Source organism: Bombina bombina, chromosome 5, assembly GCF_027579735.1.
Source record: "Bombina bombina isolate aBomBom1 chromosome 5, aBomBom1.pri, whole genome shotgun sequence".
NCBI classification, from domain to species: domain Eukaryota; kingdom Metazoa; phylum Chordata; class Amphibia; order Anura; family Bombinatoridae; genus Bombina; species Bombina bombina.
Window position 1 is genome coordinate 133,155,310 of NC_069503.1, and position 21,670 is coordinate 133,176,979.

The 21,670-nt window shown below is 41.8% G+C and overlaps 1 protein-coding gene across 3 annotated transcripts in view; it reads right to left on the reverse strand.

Moving 5' to 3' along the window:
• The window catches only part of SCAP (SREBF chaperone), a 490,982-nt gene that overhangs the window by 229,071 nt on the left and 240,241 nt on the right, over positions 1 to 21,670 (reverse strand). The gene's annotated exons all lie outside the window — the stretch shown is intronic.

A 21,670-nucleotide genomic window follows, 5' to 3' on the forward strand; every position in this document is an offset into this window, starting at 1 on the left:
CGAAAGTTTGAGGTGTATGGATCACAAAAGAAGAATGTTCGTGAGACTCAGACCAAATTAAAAGATGCTGGAGTAGTGCTTGACATCATCTGTCAAGCATGGTGGAGGCAATGTGAAGGTCTGGGGGTGCTTTGGTGGTGGTAAAATGGGAGATTTATAAAGGGTAAAATCTATTCAAGAACAATTTAGGGAAGAAGCAGTCAGCTGGTATTCTGTCTTTAATGGAGAGGCCAGAACAGTCACCAGATCCTAACCTTATTAAGAATGTTGTAGGAGCAGCTTGACCATATGATACATAAGAAGTGCCCATCAAGCCAATCCAACTTGTGGGAGGTGATTCAGGAAGCATGGGGTCAAATCTCTTCAGATTACCTCAACAAATGAACAACTAGAATGCCAAAGGTTTGCAAGGCTGTAATTACTGCACATGGAGGATTCTTTGACAAAAACAAAAAAGTTTGAAGGACACAATTATTATTTCACTTAAAGGGATATGAAACCAAAACATTTTCTTTCATGATTCAGATAGAGCAAACAATTTTAAACAACTTTCTCATTTACTTCTATTACCATGTTTTTCTTTTATTGAAAAGCAGGAACATAGGCTTAGAAGCTGGCCCATTTCTGGAGCTCTATATGGCAGCAGTTTTGCTAGAATGTTATCCATTTGCAAGAACACTAGATGGCAGCGCTATTTCCTCTCATGTAGTGCTCCAGATGCCTCCCTAGTAGGGTTGCCACCTCAGCCATGTTTTCCTGGACACTTATGAGTTATACATACTGCTGGGTGTGCAGGTAGAAACATGAATTTCCACCCTGGGCAGCACACAAATAGTTACACTGAACAACCCTGTTAATGGTCCTCCCTGCACACCCTACAGCATGTATAAATCATAAGAGTCCAGAAAAACATGGCTGAGGTGCAAACCCTACTCCCTAGGTATCTCTTCAACTCAGAATATCATGGAAACAAAGCAATTGTGATACTTTTTAAAAATTGTATATTCTGTTTGAATCACAAAAGAAACATTTTGGATTTCATATCCCTTTAAGATTCATTATTTCTAACATTGTCATTGACTAAATTTCGTATTCAAACGCAGGTAATACAATAAACAGTACATTTGAGAATAGCCTTCCATGGCCACAAAGGCCTACATTTAATCTATGCTGCTGCATAATTTGCATACAAGCTATAAATTAATAAAAATTTCAACCAAACGTTTACAAGTGCAGAGCTCTCTGTCTGAGCTGTTGCTAAACCACATGTGCAAAAAATAAATAAATGAAAGCCACAAGCAAAAGGAACAAACATACACAGGAAACAAAAAAACATAATTTATGTAAGAACTTACGTGATAAATTCATTTCTTTCATATTGGCAAGAGTCCATGAGCTAGTGACATATGGGATATACAATCCTACCAGGAGGGGCAAAGTTTCCCAAACCTTAAAATGCCTATAAATACACCACTCACCACACCCACAATTCAGTTTAACGAATACCCAAGCAGTGGGGTGACAAAGAAAGGAGTAGAAAGCATCAACAAAGGAAATTTGGAAATAATTGTGCTTTATACAAAAAAATCATAACCACCATAAAAAGGGTGGGCCTCATGGACTCTTGCCAATATGAAAGAAATTAATTTATCAGGTAAGTTCTTACATAAATTATGTTTTCTTTCATGTAATTGGCAAGAGTCCATGAGCTAGTAACATATGGGATATCAATACCCAAGATGTGGAGTCTTCCACTCAAGAGTCACTAGACAGGGAGGGAATAAAAATAAAAACAGCCATATTCCGCTGAAAAAATCAATCCACAACCCAAAACAAAAATAAGTTTATTTCATCTTTGAAAGAAAAAAACTTAAATCAAAAGCAGAAGAATCAAACTGAAACAGCTGCCTGAAGAACTTTTCTACCAAAAACTGCTTCCGAAGAAGCAAATACATCAAAACGGTAGAATTTAGTAAATGTATGCAAAGAGGACCAAGTCGCTGCTTTGCAAATCAGATCAACTGAAGTTTCATTCTTAAAAGCCCACGAAGTGGAAACTGATCTAGTAGAATGAGCTGTAATTCTCTGAGGCGGGGCCTGACCCGACTCGAAATAAGCTTGAAGAATCAAAAGTTTCAACCAAAAAGCCAAGGAACTAGCAGAAGCCTTCTGACCTTTCCTAGGACCAGAAAATAAAACAAATAGACTGGAAGTCTTCCTGAAATCTTTAGTAGCTTCCACATATTTCAAAGCTCTTACCACAGCCAAGGAATGTAAGGATCTCTCCAAAGAATTCTTAGGATTAGGACATAAGGAAGGGACAACAATTTCTCTACTAATGTTGTTAGAATTCACAACCTTAGGTACAAATTGAAAAGAAGTCCGCAAAACTGCCTTATCCTGATGAAAAATAAGAAAAGGAGACTCACAAGAAAGAGCAGATAGCTCAGAAACTCTTCTAGCAGAAGAGATAGCCAAAAAGAACAACACTTTCCAAGAAAGTAGTTTAATGTCCAAAGAATGCATAGGCTCAAATGGAGGAGCCTGTAACGCCTTCAGAACTAAATTAAGACTCCAAGGAGGAGAAATTGACTTAATGACAGGCTTAATACGAACTAAAGCCTGTACAAAATAGTGAATATCAGGAAGTATAGCAATCTTTCTGTGAAATAAAACAAAGAGGGGAGATTTGTCCTTTCAAGGAACTTGCAGACAAACCCTTATCTAAACCATCCTGAAGGAACTGTAAAATTCTAGGAATTCTAAAAGAATGCCAGGAGAATTTATGAGAAGAACACCATGAAATGTAAGTCTTCCAAACTCTATAATAAATCTTTCTAGAGACAGATTTACGAGCTTGTAACATAGTATTAATCACTAAGTCAGAAAAACCTCTATGACTTAGAACTAAGCGTTCAATTTCCATACCTTCAAATTTAATGATTTGAGATCCTGATGGAAAAACGGACCTTGAGATAGCAGGTCCGGCCGTAACGGAAGTGGCCAAGGCAGGCAACTGGACATCCGCACCAGATCCGCATACCAAAACCTGTGTGGCCATGCTGGAGCCACCAGCAACACAAAAGACTGTTCCATGATGATTTTGGAGATCACTCTTGGAAGGAGAACTAGAGGTGGGAAGATGTAAGCAGGATGATAACACCAAGGAAGTGTCAGTGCATCCACTGCTTCCGCCTGAACATCCCTGGACCTGGACAGGTATCTGGGAAGTTTCTTGTTTAGATGAAAGTCCATGAGATCTATCTCTGGAAGACCCCACATCTGAACAATCTGAGAAAACACATCTGGATGGAGAGACCACTCCCCTGGATGTAAAGTCTGGCGTCTGAGATAATCCGCCTCCCAATTGTCTACACCTGGGATATGCACCGCAGAGATTAGACAGGAGCTGGATTCCGCCCAAGCAAGTATCCGAGATACTTCTTTCATAGCTTGGGGACTGTGAGTCTCACCCTGATGATTGACATAAGCCACAGTTGTGATATTGTCTGTCTGAAAACAAATGAACGGTTCTCTCTTTAGCAGAGGCCAAAACTGAAGAGCCCTGAGAATTGCACGGAGTTCTAAAATATTTATTGGTAATCTCGCCTCTTGAGATTTCCAAACCCCTTGTGCTGTCAGAGATCCCCAAACAGCTCCCCAACCTGAAAGACTTGCATCTGTTGAGATCACAGTCCAGGTTGGCCGAACAAAAGAAGCCCCTTGAACCAAACGATGGTGATCTAACCACCATGTCAGAGAGTGTCGTACAATGGATTCAAGGATATTAATTGTAATATCTTTGTATAATCCCTGCACCATTCAGCATACAAAGCTGTAGAGGTCTCATGTGAAAACGAGCAAAGGGGATCGCGTCCGATGCTGCAGTCATGAGACCTAAAACTTCCATTCACATAGCCACTGAAGGGAATGACTGAGACTGAAGATGCCGGCATGCTGCGACCAATTTTAAACGTCTCTTGTCTGTTAGAGACAGAGTCATGGCCACTGAATCTATCTGGAAGCCTAAAAAGGTGACCCTTGTCTGAGGAATCAAGAAACTTTTTGGTAAATTGATCCTCCAACCATGTTTCCGAAGAAACAACACTAGTTGATTCGTGTGAGATTCTGCAGTATGTAAAGACTGAGCTAGTACCAAGATATCGTCCAAATAAGGAAACACTGCAATACCCTGTTCTCTGATTACAGATAGTAGGGCACCCAGAATCTTTGAAAAGATTATTGGAGCTGTTGCTAGGCCAAATGGAAGAGCAACAAATTGGTAATGCTTGTCTAGAAAAGAGAATCTCAGAAACTGATAGTGTTCTGGATGAATCGGAATATGAAGGTATGCATCCTGCAAGTCTATTGTGGACATTTAATGTCCTTGCTGAACAAAAGGCAGAATAATCCTTATAGTCACAATCTTGAAAGTTGGTACTCTTACATAATGATTCAAAATTTTCAGATCCAGAACTGGTCTGAATAAATTTTCTCTCTTTGGTACAATGAATAGGTTTGAATAAAACCCCAAACCTTATTCCTGAGGAGGAACTGGCATGATTACCCCTGAGGACTGCAGGTCTGAAACACACTTCAGAAAAGCCTGAGCTTTTACTGTATTTACAGGGATGCGTGAGAGAAAAAATCTTCTCACAGGAGGTCTTACTTTGAATCCTATTCGATACCCCTGAGAGACAATGCTCTGAATCCAATGATTTTGGACAAAATTTATCCAAAAATCCTAGAAAAACCTTAATCTGCCCCCTACCAGCTGAGCTGGAATGAGGGCCGCACCTTCATGCAGACTTAGGGGCTGACTTTGGTTTCCTAAATGGCTTGGATTTATTCCAATTTGAGGAAGGCTTCCAGCTGGAAGCAGATTCCTTGGGGGGAGGATTAAGTTTTTGTTCCTTAATCTGACGAAAGAAACGAAAATGGTTAGAAGCCTTAGATTTACCCTTTGGTTTTTTTATCCTGAGGCAAAAAAACTCGTTTTCCCCCAGTGATAGTTGAAATAACAGAATCCAACTGAGAACCAAATAAATAATTACCTTGGAAAGAAAGAGATAGTAATCTAGATTTAGGTGTCATATCAGCATTCCAAGACTTAAGCCACAAAGCTCTTCTAGCTAATACAGCTAAAGACATGGATCTAACATCAATTTTGATAATATAAAAAATGGCATCACAAATAAAATGATTAGCATGTTGCAGTAAGCGAATAACGCTAGATATGTCAGAATCCAATTCATGTTGCTCTAAATTTTCCAACCAGAAAGTTGATGCAGCTGCAATATCAGCCAAAGAAATAGCAGGTCTGAGAAGATGACCTGAATATAAATAGGCCTTCCTTAGATAAGATTCAAGCTTCCTATCTAAAGGATCCTTAAAGGAAGTACTATCTTCTATAGGAATAGTGGTACGTTTAGCAAGAGTAGAAATAGCCCCATCAACTTTGGGGATTTTTTCCCAAAACTTTATAGATTTTGCTGGTAAAGGATACAATTTTTTAAACCTTGAAGAAGGAATAAAATAAGTACCTGGCTTATTCCATTCCTTAGAAATCATACCAGAAATAGCCTCAGGAATGGGAAAAACCCCTGGAGAAACCACAGGAGGTTTAAAAACAGCATTTAAACGTTTATTAGACTGAACGTCAATAGGACTGGTTACCTCAATATCCAAAGTAATTAACACTTCTTTTAATAAAGAATGCATATACTCTATTTTAAATAAATAAGTAGATTTGTCAGTGTCAATGTCTGAGGAAGGATCTTCTGAATCAGATAGATCCTCATCAGAAGAGGATAAATTATTATGTTGTTGGTCATTTGAAATTTCATCAGCTAAATGATAAGTTTTAAAAGACCTTTTACGTTTATTAGAAGGTGGAAATGCAGACAAAGCCTTCATAATAGAATCAGAAACAAATTCTTTAAAATTTACAGGTATGGGGGAACTTCCGGGCAGCGGCCATGACTGGTCGCATAGCTGTGTGCTGCTACGGCTTTCTTGTGATAATTGCAAAAATCCACCTCACAGCCGATTGATTTTCTAAATATCTTCCTGAAACCAGCTTATATATTAGATGCTGCATCTACCCAACCTTGTTCCTCGAGAATTGCTGATGGCATCGGCGCCTGGAGCCGTTTTAAAATCTCGGTCTACTTTTACCCCCCCGGCAGGGTGCCTTGGGCCCTGTCGTTATGTGGCACTTCTAGTGCTTTAATTTGGAGCAGACTACCTGGGAATCTACACCCCTGTTCACATCCCATATTCCTGTGAACAATCATTATGGACACTGCTAGGGCTACAATCGATGACATATACTCCCTGCTACAGGGCTACATCAAGGCATATGAAGAGCATTGTAGTAGAGACCCCGCACGGGGCAAGGTAGGTGCCTTTGAACAATCTGTCAAAGCTGCTTCCCCTATATCTAGGGGGGAGAGAGATGGCACCTGGAGGGCTTGGAGTCTGCCACCCACCAACAAAGTACCCCTTTCAACCGCCACTGATAACTTGAATGAACCGGAGCAACGCTGTCAAAAGAAAATGGCTGCAGCTACCGCGCACACCACCGGGAGCCAGGAATGCTGGATAGCTGAGAAAAGTAATTGCCCAATTTTGAGAAGCTCCTCGCGCAAACTGATAGAGGAGGTTTGGACATTCGGACCCTACAATATACCTACCGGAACCCCTGAAAAGGCACTACTGCAGTTGATAACCGCACCGAGACCTGTACCTGCACAGCTTGGTGACTTTTCCATCGTTACACCACCAAGTGTCCTGCTGCAGGCGGCGAAAAGGCCACTAAGATGGATTGTATGTTGTCTACCTTGGGGAGGTCCTGGGTGCTTTGCCTTCGCTGTCTACAAAAGCATGGTGATCGCCTCTGATGTTTATAAAAGTACGGTGAGGGCTGGAATAGGCTGAGTTATAACTAACTGTACAGATATCAAATCCCCTGTCTATTGATATCGTTACTTGGGACCCTCCACATTGGGGCAAATTTGTACACATGCCATCCTTATGTAATATAACTTCACCACTATTATGGGGTCTTCATCCCTGTCATAACTTTGGGGTCCCTATTTACCGCTAGTTCTTGAATCAACTGGGACTAATGAAGATGCACAGAGATATTTTGCCTCATACCCTGATGTCCTGTTTGTTTTTGTTTTTATTTTTTTATTTGTTGTTATGCTTTATTTGTTAGACCTTTGCAATAACTTTATACTTTATCAGATTGTTGGCACATACTGCATAGCTCATGTATACACTTGGGTTAGATTATGATGTTGTGTAACTGTTTACTTACTGAGGGAAAACAAGATGCATATTGTGGTTCTCGAGGACTTTTACCACCTTTCTGCCTGCGGCCGGGGCAGAGATTTTGGTTTATACTGTACTGGATGATACCATACTGCGCAGTCTCCCTAATGCTTATCTTTATTGTTCTAACTATAATTAGTTCTCTTGTTTCTATGATAGGCAGTTCTGTGTTACCATGATTCCCTACTCTGTTATATTATATTTGCATATTTATGCCTTACAAACTCTAGCCAGTCAAATGCTATACATGATGATGACACTGTTTATAAATGGTGGTGGTCACGATTGGTCAAACTTAGCTTAGACTCCTTAGCCTATAGAATGATACCTAAATCTAATAATGACTATTCAAAGTCCAAGTTTTAGACTATCTGTATAACTATTACTTGCCTTATGGGATACGGTCTATTCATAAGTAGAGGGCTCTGACCACATTGTATGATAACCAAACTCTTATCTTTTGAAAGGTCCCTAGCTTTCAGTTCAGAGCTCCCATGGGGTCATAAGTGATCTGTTTAGAATCAGCTTTCCAGTCTTTTAAGACAAATTAAGTGGGCCCACTTACTGGCATAATTAAACTTCACAGTAGCTCTAAGATTATGATTCTTTATGCTAAGCGGTAAGATAAAATAGAAACTCAAGGAGTTCCCTCTATTGGGCTCCTTTGCGCAATAACTAAATGATTGAACAGATAAGTGCCTTAGCAGGACAACCTTTTGAGATTATGGGTTCCATATGGCAAGCTTACTTTACCGCTGTGTAGTTTCCCAACACTCATTCTCACAGTTATTTGTTTAAATAAATCTTGATTCTAGCTACTTTCTTTATAGTTATATGAAAGAAGTTTTAAACATAAGCCCTTCTTAAACCTATAAAAAACTTTAAAATTTGAGGTAAACATAACAAGATCCACGAGCGGTCTTTCTAGTGCAGGTAGCCTCCCGACGCAATAAGAAACCCATTTGGGTAGGGGTCCATGAGTGGCCCCTTAACTAAAAGGGGGAGACTTACACCATTGTTGGCATGAATGAAGCATATGTCTACATAACATTGTTAACACTCTCTATCTATTCTATTTGTTATCCTATTAGTGGATAGTATTATCAACGCTTGTATTCACATTTTTTTTCAGCTCTGTATCGTACTTTCTATGCTAGTATTTATGGAATGTTTAATTGTGAGATATGTATGCCAAATTTTACCTCAATACAAAAAAAATATATATATAAAATTTACAGGTATATCATGCACATTAGAAGTTGAAGGAACTGCAACTGGCAATGTACTATTACTGATGGAAACACTATCTGCATGTAAAAGTTTATCATGACAACTATTACAAATGACATTCGGTCGAATAATTTCTACAATTTTACAACAAATGCACTTAGCTTTGGTAGAACCGATGTCAGGCAGCAATGTTCCAGCAGAAACTTCTGAGGCAGGATCAGATTGGGACATCTTGCACAATGTAAGAGAAAAAAACAACATATAAAGCAAAATTATCTATTTCCTTATATGACAGTTTCAGGAATGGGAAAAAAATGCAATAGCATAGGCCTCTGAAAGCAAAAAGCAAGAGGCAAACATACAAGGGGTATTGAAATAATGAAAAAAATTTGGCGCCAAGTATGACGCACAACGTAAACTTTTTTGGCGCCAAAAATAACCGGAAATGACACACTTGCGTCACTAAAGACGCCGCCGTGTGAAAGATCTGGGCGTCACGTATGACGCGGGAAATGACAAAGTTGCGTCATAAACGTCTTGTTTTCGCGCCAAACAAATTTTCGCGCCAAAAATGAGGCAATAAAGTTTAGCATTTGACACACCCGCGGGCCTAATACCCGCAATAGCAAGAAGTAGTCAATTGAAAAAAAGACTAAACCCCAGGTAAGAAATAAATTTATTAAAATTTTTAAATTCCCCAAATATGAAACTGACAGTCTGCTGAAGGAAATACATGAACCTGACTCATGGCAAATATAAGTACAATACATATATTTAGAACTTTATATAAATGCATAAAGTGCCAAACCATAGCTGAGGTGTCTTAAGTAATAAAAAAACATAATTTATGCTTACCTGATAAATTCCTTTCTTCTGTTGTGTGATCAGTCCACGGGTCATCATTACTTCTGGGATATAACTCCTCCCCAACAGGAAATGCAAGAGGATTCACCCAGCAGAGCTGATATAGCTCCTCCCCTCTACGTCAGTCCCAGTCATTCGACCAAGAATCAACGAGAAAGGAGTAACCAAGGGTGAAGTGGTGACTGGAGTATAATTTAAAAGATATTTACCTGCCTTAAAAACAGGGCGGGCCGTGGACTGATCACACAACAGAAGAAAGGAATTTATCAGGTAAGCATAAATTATGTTTTCTTCTGTTATGTGTGATCAGTCCACGGGTCATCATTACTTCTGGGATACCAATACCAAAGCAAAAGTACACGGATGACGGGAGGGATAGGCAGGCTCATTATACAGAAGGAACCACTGCCTGAAGAACCTTTCTCCCAAAAATAGCCTCCGAAGAAGCAAAAGTGTCAAATTTGTAAAATTTGGAAAAAGTATGAAGCGAAGACCAAGTTGCAGCCTTGCAAATCTGTTCAACAGAGGCCTCATTCTTAAAGGCCCAAGTGGAAGCCACAGCTCTAGTGGAGTGAGCTGTAATTCTTTCAGGAGGCTGCTGTCCAGCAGTCTCATAGGCTAAACGTATTATGCTACGAAGCCAAAACGAGAGAGAGGTAGCAGAAGCTTTTTGACCTCTCCTCTGTCCAGAATAAACGACAAACAGGGAAGAAGTTTGGCGAAAATCTTTAGTTGCCTGCAAGTAGAACTTGAGGGCACGAACTACATCCAGATTGTGTAGAAGACGTTCCTTCTTTGAAGAAGGATTTGGACACAAGGATGGAACGACAATCTCTTGATTGATATTCCTGTTAGTAACTACCTTAGGTAAGAACCCAGGTTTAGTACGCAGAACTACCTTGTCTGAGTGAAAAATCAGATAAGGAGAATCACAATGTAATGCTGATAACTCAGAGACTCTTCGAGCCGAGGAAATAGCCATTAAAAACAGAACTTTCCAAGATAACAATTTTATATCAATGGAATGAAGGGGTTCAAATGGAACACCTTGTAAAACGTTAAGAACTAAGTTTAAACTCCATGGCGGAGCAACGGCTTTAAACACAGGCTTGATCCTAGCTAAAGCCTGACCAAAGGCCTGGACGTCTGGATTTTCTGGCAGACGCCTGTGTAACAAGATGGACAGAGCTGAAATCTGTCCCTTTAATGAACTAGCCGATAAACCCTTTTCTAAACCTTCTTGTAGAAAAGACAATATCCTAGGGATCCTAACCTTACTCCAGGAGTAACGTTTGGATTCGCACCAGTATAGGTATTTGCGCCATATTTTATGGTAAATCTTTCTGGTAACAGGCTTCCTAGCCTGGATCAGGGTATCAATAACCGACTCAGAAAAACCACGCTTTGATAAAATCAAGCGTTCAATTTCCAAGCAGTCAGTTTCAGAGAAGTTAGATTTTGATGTTTGAATGGACCCTGTATCAGAAGGTCCTGTCTTAGAGGTAGAGACCAAGGTGGACAGGATGACATGTCCACTAGATCTGCATACCAAGTCCTGCGTGGCCATGCAGGCGCTATTAGAATCACTGATGCTCTCTCCTGTTTGATTTTCGCAATCAACCGAGGAAGCAGCGGGAAGGGTGGAAACACATAAGCCATCCCGAAGTTCCAAGGTGCTGTCAAAGCATCTATCAGAACCGCTCCCGGATCCCTGGATCTGGACCCGTAGTGAGGAAGTTTGGCGTTCTGGCGAGACGCCATGAGATCTATCTCTGGTTTGCCCCAACGTCGAAGTATTTGGGCAAAGATCTCCGGATGAAGTTCCCACTCTCCCGGATGAAAAGTCTGGCGACTCAAGAAATCCGCCTCCCAGTTCTCCACTCCCGGGATGTGGATTGCTGACAGGTGGCAAGAGTGAGACTCTGCCCAGCGAATTATCTTTGATACTTCCATCATTGCTAAGGAGCTTCTTGTCCCTCCCTGATGGTTGATGTAAGCTACAGTCGTGATATTGTCCGACTGAAACCTGATGAACCCCTGAGTTGTTAATTGGGGCCAAGCCAGAAGGGCATTGAGAACTGCCCTCAATTCCAGAATGTTTATTGGAAGGAGACTCTCCTCCTGATTCCATAATCCCTGAGCCTTCAGAGAATTCCAGACAGCGCCCCAACCTAGCAGGCTGGCGTCTGTTGTTACGATTGTCCAGTCTGGCCTGCTGAATGGCATCCCCCTGGACAGGTGTGGCCGATAAAGCCACCATAGAAGAGAATTTCTGGTCTCTTGATTCAGATTTAGAGTAGGGGACAAATCTGAGTAATCCCCATTCCACTGACTTAGCATGCACAATTGCAGCGGTCTGAGGTGTAGGCGTGCAAAAGGTACTATGTCCATTGCCGCTACCATTAAGCCGATCACCTCCATGCATTGAGCTACTGACGGGTGTTGAATGGAATGAAGGACACGGCATGCATCTTGAAGCTTTGTTAACCTGTCTTCTGTCAGGTAAATCTTCATTTCTACAGAATCTATAAGAGTCCCCAAGAATGGAACTCTTGTGAGAGGAAAAAGAGAACTCTTCTTTTCGTTCACTTTCCATCCATGCGACCTTAGAAATGCCAGAACTAACTCTGTATGAGACTTGGCAGTTTGAAAGCTTGAAGCTTGTATTAGAATGTCGTCTAGGTACGGAGCTACCGAAATCCCTCGCGGTCTTAGTACCGCCAGAAGGGCACCCAGAACCTTTGTGAAGATTCTTGGGGCCGTAGCCAATCCGAATGGAAGAGCCACAAACTGGTAGTGCCTGTCTAGGAAGGCAAACCGTAGATACCGTTGATGATCCTTGTGAATCGGTATGTGAAGGTAAGCATCTTTTAAATCCACTGTGGTCATGTACTGACCCCTTTGGATCATAGGTAAGATTGTCCGAATAGTTTCCATTTTGAACGATGGAACTCTTAGGAATTTGTTTAGAATCTTTAAATCTAAGATTGGCCTGAAAATTCCCTCTTTTTTGGGAACCACAAACAGGTTTGAGTAGAACCCTTGTCCTTGTTCCGACCGCGGAACTGGATGGATCACTCCCATTAATAACAGATCTTGTACACAGCGTAGAAACGCTTCTTTCTTTATCTGGTTTGTTGACAACCTTGACAGATGAAATCTCCCTTTTGGGGGAGATAATTTGAAGTCTAGAAGGTATCCCTGAGATATGATCTCCAGCGCCCAGGGATCCTGAACATCTCTTGCCCAGGCCTGGGCGAAGAGAGAAAGTCTGCCCCCCACTAGATCCGGTCCCGGATCGGGGGCTCTCGGTTCATGCTGTCTTTGGGGCAGCAGCAGGTTTCCTGGCCTGTTTGCCCTTATTCCAGGACTGGTTAGGTTTCCAGCCTTGCCTGTAACGAGCAACAGCTCCTTCCTGTTTTGGTGCAGTGGAGGTTGACGCTGCTCCTGTTTTGAAATTCCGAAAGGGACGAAAATTAGACTGTCTAGCCTTAGCTTTGGCTTTGTCTTGAGGTAGGGCGTGGCCCTTACCTCCTGTAATGTCAGCGATAATTTCTTTCAAACCGGGCCCAAATAAAGACTGCCCCTTGAAAGGTATATTAAGTAATTTGGACTTAGAAGTAACATCAGCTGACCAGGATTTTAGCCACAGTGCTCTACGTGCCTGTATGGCGAATCCTGAGTTCTTAGCCGTAAGTTTGGTTAAATGTACTACGGCCTCCGAAATGAATGAATTAGCTAGTTTAAGGACTCTAAGCCTGTCCATAATGTCGTCTAGCGTAGATGAACTAAGGTTCTCTTCCAGAGACTCAATCCAAAATGCTGCCGCAGCCGTAATCGGCGCGATACATGCAAGGGGTTGCAATATAAAACCTTGTTGAACAAACATTTTCTTAAGGTAACCCTCTAATTTTTTATCCATTGGATCTGAAAAAGCACAGCTATCCTCCACCGGGATAGTGGTACGCTTAGCTAAAGTAGAAACTGCTCCCTCCACCTTAGGGACCGTTTGCCATAAGTCCCGAGTGGTGGCGTCTATTGGAAACATCTTTCTAAATATTGGAGGGGGTGAGAACGGCACACCGGGTCTATCCCACTCCTTAGTAACAATTTCAGTTAATCTCTTAGGTATAGGAAAAACGTCAGTACTCGCCGGTACCGCAAAGATATTTATCCAACCTACACAGTTTCTCTGGTATTGCAACGGTGTTACAGTCATTGAGAGCTGCTAAGACCTCCCCTAGTAATACACGGAGGTTCTCCAATTTAAATTTAAAATTTGAAATATCTGAATCCAATCTGTTTGGATCAGAACCGTCACCCACAGAATGAAGCTCTCCGTCCTCATGCTCTGCAAGCTGTGACGCAGTATCAGACATGGCCCTAGTATTGTCAGCGCACTCTGTTCTCACCCCAGAGTGATCACGCTTGCCTCTTAGTTCTGGTAATTTAGACAAAACTTCAGTCATAACAGTAGCCATATCATGTAATGTTATCTGTAATGGCCGCCCAGATGTATTAGGCGCCATAATATCACGCACCTCCCGGGCGGGAGATGCAGGTACTGCCGCGTGAGGCGAGTTAGTCGGCATAACTCTCCCCTCGCAGTTTGGTGAAATTTGTTCACATTGTACAGATTGACTTTTATTTAAAGTAGCATCAATACAGTTAGTACATAAATTTCTATTGGGCTCCACCTTGGCATTGGAACAAATGACACAGATATCTTCCTCTGAGTCAGACATGTTTAACACACTAGCAATAACTTGCAACCTGGTTATAATCTTTTTTAGCAAAAACGTACTGTGCCTCAAAGAGGTACTTAAACGATTAAATGACAGTTGAGATAATGAACTGAAAAACAGTTATAGCATCAACTTTAAAATAACACAACTTTTAGCAAAGGTTTGTTCCCATTAGTAAATAACAATAACTAAATTTGACATAAAAAATTATAGAGTAACGTTTTTATTCACAGTCAATATAAAATTCTCACAGCTCTGCTGAGAGAATGTACCTCCCTTCAAAGAAGTTTGAAGACCCCTGAGATCTGTCAGTGAACCGGATCATGCAGGAAATATAATAGTAGCTGACTGGAAATTTTTGATGCGTAGCAAAGAGCGCCAAAAACGGCCCCTCCCTCTCACACACAGCAGTGAGGAGAAACGAAACTGTCACAATTTAAAGCAGACAACTGCCAAGTGGAAAATAATGCCCAAACATTTATTCACTCAGTACCTCAGCAATGTAAACGATTCTACATTCCAGCAAAAACGTTTAACATGATAATATTTATTAAAAGGATTAGTGACCTTTAACAGAGTAGTTCCGGTGAAATACCATCCCCAGAATACTGAAGTGTATACATACATGTCATTATAACGGTATAGCAGGATTTTCTCATCAATTCCATTCAGAAAATAAAAACTGCTACATACCTCAATGCAGATTCATCTGCCCGCTGTCCCCTGATCTGAAGCTTTTACCTCCCTCAGATGGCCGAGAACAGCAATATGATCTTAACTACTCCGGTTAAAATCATAGTAAAAAACTCTGGTAGATTCTTCTTCAAACTCTGCCAGAGAAGTAATAACACGCTCCGGTGCTATTGTAAAATAACAAACTTTTGATTGAAGTCATAAAAACTAAGTATAATCACCATAGTCCTCTCACACATCCTATCTAGTCGTTGGGTGCAAGAGAATGACTGGGACTGACGTAGAGGGGAGGAGCTATATCAGCTCTGCTGGGTGAATCCTCTTGCATTTCCTGTTGGGGAGGAGTTATATCCCAGAAGTAATGATGACCCGTGGACTGATCACACATAACAGAAGAAACATACTTACCCAAAGACACCCATCCACATATAGCAGCTAGCCAAACCAGTACTAAAACAGTTATTAGTAGAGGTAATGGTAAATTGAGAGTATATCGTCGATCTGAAAAGGGAGGTAGGAGATGAATCTCTACGACCGATAACAGAGAACCTATGAAATAGAACCCCGTTAGGGAAAGCATCGTATTCAAATAAGTGATACTCCCTTCACGTCCCTCTAACATTCACTGTACTCTTGAGTGGAATCGGGCTTCAACAATGCTGAGAAGCACATATCAACGTAGAAATCTTAGCACAAACTTACTTCACCACCTCCTTAGGAGGCAAAGTTTGTAAAACTGAATTGTGGGTGTGGTGAGGGGTGTATTTATAGGCATTTTGAGGTTTGGGAAACTTTGCCCCTCCTGGTAGGATTGTATATCCCATATGTCACTAGCTCATGGACTCTTGCCAATTACATGAAAGAAATCAATATAAGCAAACAAAAGCATGGTGGTTGCCAGACCTTACGTTGTACATTTCATTGTATGTCTGCACTTCCTTAAGAGCACATATCAGCAGACTCCTCCTTCAAAACCTTGTCTACCCGTGGATTTTTTTTATATAGGTATCCACCTACCACAATAGTAATAGCCTATTCTTGAATAATGCATTTAAAATTCCTGAATGATCAGCAATTTATGCCACTATACCCAACCCAAGTTGACAACTCCAAACAAGCAATACTCATCTAAAGCTAGTCAGCTGGCAAAAACATAATTTATGCTTACCTGATAAATTCCTTTCTTCTGTAGTGTGATCAGTCCACGGGTCATCATTACTTCTGGGATATTACTCCTCCCCAACAGGAAGTGCAAGAGGATTCACCCAGCAGAGCTGCATATAGCTCCTCCCCTCTACGTCACTCCCAGTCATTCGACCAAGGACCAACGAGAAAGGAAAAGCCAAGGGTGAAGTGGTGACTGGAGTATAAATTAAAAAATATTTACCTGCCTTAAAAACAGGGCGGGCCGTGGACTGATCACACTACAGAAGAAAGGAATTTATCAGGTAAGCATAAATTATGTTTTCTTCTGTTAAGTGTGATCAGTCCACGGGTCATCATTACTTCTGGGATACCAATACCAAAGCAAAAGTACACGGATGACGGGAGGGATAGGCAGGCTCTTTATACAGAAGGAACCACTGCCTGAAGAACCTTTCTCCCAAAAATAGCCTCCGATGAAGCAAAAGTGTCAAATTTGTAAAATTTGGAAAAAGTATGAAGCGAAGACCAAGTTGCAGCCTTGCAAATCTGTTCAACAGAGGCCTCATTCTTGAAGGCCCAAGTGGAAGCCACAGCTCTAGTAGAATGAGCTGTAATTCTTTCAGGAGGCTGCTGTCCAGCAGTCTCATAAGCTAAACGAATTATGCTACGAAGCCAAAAAGAAAGAGAGGTAGCGGAAGCTTTTTGACCTCTCCTCTGCCCAGAGTAAATGACAAACAGAGAAGACGTTTGTCGAAATTCCTTAGTTGCCTGTAAGTAAAATTTTAGAGCACGGACTACATCCAGGTTGTGCAGTAGACGTTCCTTCTTTGAAGAAGGATTTGGGCATAAAGAAGGAACAACAATCTCTTGATTGATATTCCTGTTAGTAACTACCTTAGGTAAGAACCCAGGTTTAGTACGCAGGACTACCTTATCCGAATGAAAAATCAAATAAGGAGAATCACAATGTAAGGCTGATAATTCAGAGACTCTTCGAGCCGAGGAAATAGCCATTAAAAATAGAACTTTCCAAGATAACAATTTTATATCAATGGAATGAAGGGGTTCAAACGGAACGCCCTGTAAAACATTAAGAACAAGGTTTAAACTCCATGGTGGAGCAACAGTTTTAAACACAGGCTTAATTCTGGCCAAAGCCTGACAAAAAGCCTGGACGTCAGGAACTTCTGACAGACGTTTGTGTAACAGAATGGACAGAGCTGAGATCTGTCCCTTTAATGAACTAGCAGATAAACCCTTTTCTAAACCTTCTTGTAGAAAAGACAATATCCTAGGAATCCTAACCTTACTCCAAGAGTAACCTTTGGATTCACACCAATATAGGTATTTACGCCATATCTTATGGTAAATCTTTCTGGTAACAGGTTTCCTAGCCTGTATTAAGGTATCAATAACTGACTCAGAAAATCCACGTCTTGATAAAATCAAGCGTTCAATTTCCAAGCAGTCAGCTTCAGAGAAGTTAGATTTTGATGTTTGAAGGGACCCTGTATCAGAAGGTCCTGTTTCAGAGGTAGAGACCAAGGTGGACAGGATGACATGTCCACCAGGTCTGCATACCAAGTCCTGCGTGGCCACGCAGGTGCTATTAGAATCACTGATGCTCTCTCTTGTTTGATTCTGGCAATCAATCGAGGAAGCAACGGGAAGGGTGGAAACACGTAAGCCATCCTGAAGTCCCAAGGTGCTGTCAGAGCATCTATCAGGACTGCTCCTGGATCCCTGGATCTGGACCTGTAACGAGGAAGCTTGGCGTTCTGTCGAGACGCCATGAGATCTATCTCTGGTTTGCCCCAACGTCGAAGTATTTGGGCAAAGACCTCCGGATGAAGTTCCCACTCCCCCGGATGAAAAGTCTGACGACTTAAGAAATCCGCCTCCCAGTTCTCCACTCCCGGGATGTGGATTGCTGACAGGTGGCAAGAGTGAGACTCTGCCCAGCAAATTATCTTTGATACTTCCATCATAGCTAGGGAGCTTCTTGTCCCTCCCTGATGGTTGATGTAAGCTACAGTCGTGATGTTGTCCGACTGAAACCTGATGAACCCCCGAGTTGTCAACTGGGGCCAAGCCAGGAGGGCATTGAGAACTGCTCTCAATTCCAGAATGTTTATTGGCAGGAGACTCTCCTCCTGACTCCATTGTCCCTGAGCCTTCAGAGAATTCCAGACGGCACCCCAACCTAGAAGGCTGGCGTCTGTTGTTACAATTGTCCAGTCTGGTCTGCTGAATGGTATCCCCCTGGACAGATGTGGCCGAGAAAGCCACCATAGAAGAGAATTTCTGGTCTCTTGATCCAGATTCAGAGAAGGGGATAAGTCTGAGTAATCCCCATTCCACTGACTTAGCATGCACAGTTGCAGTGGTCTGAGGTGTAAGCGTGCAAAGGGTACTATGTCCATTGCCGCTACCATTAAGCCGATTACCTCCATGCATTGAGCCACTGACGGGTGTTGAATGGAATGAAGGGTGCGGCAAGCACTTTGAAGTCTTGTTAGCCTGTCCTCTGTCAGGTAAATCTTCATTTCTACAGAATCTATAAGAGTCCCCAGGAAGGGAACTCTTGTGAGTGGAACGAGTGAACTTTTCTTTTCGTTCACCTTCCATCCATGTGACCTTAGAAATGCCAGCACTAACTCTGTATGAGACTTGGCAGTTTGAAAGCTTGAAGCTTGTATCAGAATGTCGTCTAGGTATGGAGCTACCGAGATTCCCCGCGGTCTTAGTACCGCCAGAAGAGCACCCAGAACCTTTGTGAAGATTCTTGGAGCTGTAGCCAATCCGAATGGAAGAGCCACAAACTGGTAATGCCTGTCTAGGAAGGCAAACCTTAGGTACCGATAATGATCTTTGTGAATCGGTATGTGAAGGTAAGCATCTTTTAAATCTACAGTGGTCATGTATTGACCCTCTTGGATCATAGGTAAAATTGTCCGAATAGTCTCCATCTTGAACGATGGAACTCTTAGGAATTTGTTTAGGATCTTTAAGTCCAGGATTGGTCTGAAAGTTCCCTCTTTTTTGGGAACCACAAACAGATTTGAGTAAAACCCCTGTCCCTGTTCCGATCGTGGAACTGGATGGATTACTCCCATTAACAAGAGCTCTTGTACGCAGCGTAGAAACGCCTCTTTCTTTGTCTGGATTGTTGACAATCTTGACAGATGAAATCTCTCTCTTGGAGGAGAGTATTTGAAGTCCAGAAGGTATCCCTGAGATATTATCTCTAGCGCCCAGGGATCCTGAACATCTCTTGCCCAAGCCTGGGCGAAGAGAGAAAGTCTGCCCCCCACTAGATCCGATCCCGGATCGGGGGCCCTCAATTCATGCTGTTTTAGGGGCAGCAGCAGGTTTCCTAGTCTGCTTGCCCTTGTTCCAGGACTGGTTAGGTTTCCAGCCTTGTCTGTAGCGAGCAACAGCTCCTTCCTGTTTTGGTGCAGAGGAAGTTGATGCTGCTCCTGCTTTGAAATTACGAAAGGAACGAAAATTAGACTGTCTAGTCTTGGCTTTGGCTTTGTCCTGAGGCAGGGCATGGCCTTTACCTCCTGTAATGTCAGCGATAATCTCTTTCAACCCGGGCCCGAATAAGGTCTGCCCTTTGAAAGGTATATTAAGCAATTTAGACTTAGAAGTAACATCAGCTGACCAGGATTTTAGCCACAGCGCCCTGCGTGCCTGAATGGCGAATCCTGCATTCTTCGCCGTAAGTTTAGTAAGATGTACTACGGCCTCCGAAATGAATGAATTAGCTAGTTTAAGGACTCTAAGCCTGTCCGTAATGTCGTCCAGAGTAGCTGAACCAATGTTCTCTTCCAGAGACTCAATCCAGAATGCCGCTGCAGCCGTGATCGGCGCAATGCATGCAAGGGGTTGCAATATAAAACCTTGTTGAACAAACATTTTCTTAAGGTAACCCTCTAACTTTTTATCCATTGGATCTGAAAAAGCACAGCTATCCTCCACCGGGATAGTGGTACGCTTAGCTAAGGTAGAAACTGCTCCCTCCACCTTAGGGACCGTTTGCCATAAGTCCCTTGTGGTGGCGTCTATTGGAAACATTTTTCTAAATATCGGAGGGGGTGAGAACGGCACACCGGGTCTATCCCACTCCTTAGTAACAATTTCAGTAAGTCTCTTAGGTATAGGAAAAATCTCAGTACTCGTCGGTACCGCAAAATATTTATCCAACCTACACATTTTCTCTGGTATTGCAACTGTGTTACAATCATTCAGAGCCGCTAACACCTCCCCTAGTAATACACGGAGGTTTTCCAGTTTAAATTTAAAATTTGAAATATCTGAATCCAGTCTGTTTGGATCAGAACCGTCACCCACAGAATGAAGTTCTCCGTCCTCATGTTCTGCCACCTGTGACGCAGTGTCTGACATGGCCCTAATATTATCAGCGCACTCTGTTCTCACCCCAGAGTGATCACGCTTACCTCTTAGTTCTGGTAATTTAGCCAAAACCTCAGTCATAACAGTAGCCATATCCTGTAATGTGATTTGTAATGGCCGCCCAGATGTACTCGGCGCTACAATATCACGCACCTCCCTCTGAGCGGGAGATGTAGGTACTGACACGTGAGGCGAGTTAGTCGGCATAACTCTCCCCTCGTTGTTTGGTGAAATTTGTTCAATTTGTACAGATTGACTTTTATTTAAAGTAGCATCAATACAGTTAGTACATAAATTTCTATTGGGCTCCACTTTGGCATTGCAACAAATGACACAGGTATCATCCTCTGAATCAGACATGTTTAACACACTAGCAAATAAACTTGCAACTTGGAAATACAATTCAATTAGAATAATATTAAAATGTACTGTGCCTTTAAGAAGCACAGAAGATCTATGACAGTTGAAAATTAATAAATTGAAACAGTTATAGCCTCAATCCTTGTAAACAACACAACTTTAGCAAAGGTTTAATCCCATTAGCAAAGATAACAAATTCTGAAAGCAGGAAACAAATTACAGAATAAACGTTTTTTATCTCAGTCAAACTATAATTCTCACAGCTCTGCTGAGAGAAATTACCTCCCTCAAAATAAGTTTTGAAGACCCCTGAGCTCTGTAGAGATGAACCGGATCATGCAGGGAATACAATGAGTTGCTGACTGAAATATTTGATGCATAGAAAAAGCGCCAAAAAACGGCCCCTCCCCCTCACACACAGCAGTGAGGGAGAACAGAAACTGTCAGAAAAACAGATTAAGCAACTGCCAAGTGGAAAAATAGTGCCCAAACATTTATTCACACAGTACCTCAGCAAATGAAAACGATTTTACATTCCAGCAAAAACGTTAAACATAATCTCTAGTTATTAAACAGCTTTATGTATTTCTTACAGTGTAATTCTAGTGAAGTACCATTCCCCAGAATACTGAAGTGTAAAGTATACATACATGACATTATATCGGTATGGCAGGATTTTCTCATCAATTCCATTGTCAGAAAATAAAAACTGCTACATACCTCTATGCAGATTCATCTGCCCGCTGTCCCCTGATCTGAAGTTTACCTCACTCCTCAGATGGCCGAGAACAGCAATATGATCTTAACTACTCCGGCTAAAATCATAGCAAAACTCTGGTAGATTCTTCTTCAAACTCTGCCAGAGAGGTAATAAC